At 36.6% G+C, this 675-nt stretch overlaps 1 protein-coding gene across 1 annotated transcript in view; it reads left to right on the top strand.

Annotated features, from left to right (window-relative positions):
• LOC106870399 (neurogenic locus notch homolog protein 1) overlaps positions 1-675 on the top strand; it is a 57,523-nt gene that overhangs the window by 18,895 nt on the left and 37,953 nt on the right. The window lies entirely within an intron of this gene.

The raw sequence follows: 675 nt of genomic DNA, 5'->3' as shown, positions 1-675 counted from the left end.
GTGTCAATTTCTTCGACTAAAAAACCCTTTAAGGTGGTGCTCCAGCATGATCGCAGTTAAATGGCTGAAACAAGTAAAAGAATGAAAGAAAAAAAGAATGTTTCAATTAATTTTTTAAATAATGAAGAATTCAATAAAATAACCTTGAAATTAGAAATATTGCATTTTCTAAATCTCTCAGACAGAGACTTATACAGTAGCAGCATGATAAAGTGATGGTTTGTTGCCAACTTAATGTGGAAGTCCCAGGAAAGGGAAGAATGCTACTGCTATTTAGCCCCAGGAAACATTGTTTCCAGTTGGCTATGTGACACAAGTGTTCTGTGTCTGGAAACAATGTTTCCTGGGGCAGACACCAAACCCACCCATTCCACTCTGACACAAAAAAGAAAAAAGAACAACAGTCACAAAAAACTGCAAAACGACCTTCCCACATGGTTTGTTTGCGCTTTATTGAAAGGGGTGAAAAAGGATGTGGTAGATAAAGTAGTACAATGGAAGGACGTAAAAGTTATAGACATGAAAGGAATAAAAAAAAGGAAAAAATGGTTTTAGGTGCATTGGTGCCAGAACACAGGATGAATATTATAAGGTTTCAATGTTTCTGAACCGGTTTCAATGTTTCTGAACCGGTTTCAATGTTTCTGAACCGGTTTCAATGTTTCTGAACCGGTT

Source organism: Octopus bimaculoides, chromosome 20, assembly GCF_001194135.2.
Source record: "Octopus bimaculoides isolate UCB-OBI-ISO-001 chromosome 20, ASM119413v2, whole genome shotgun sequence".
Classification (NCBI taxonomy): Eukaryota; Metazoa; Mollusca; class Cephalopoda; order Octopoda; family Octopodidae; genus Octopus; species Octopus bimaculoides.
Note: the sequence above shows the minus strand (reverse complement) of the source record. Positions and strands in the feature narration are given on the sequence as shown.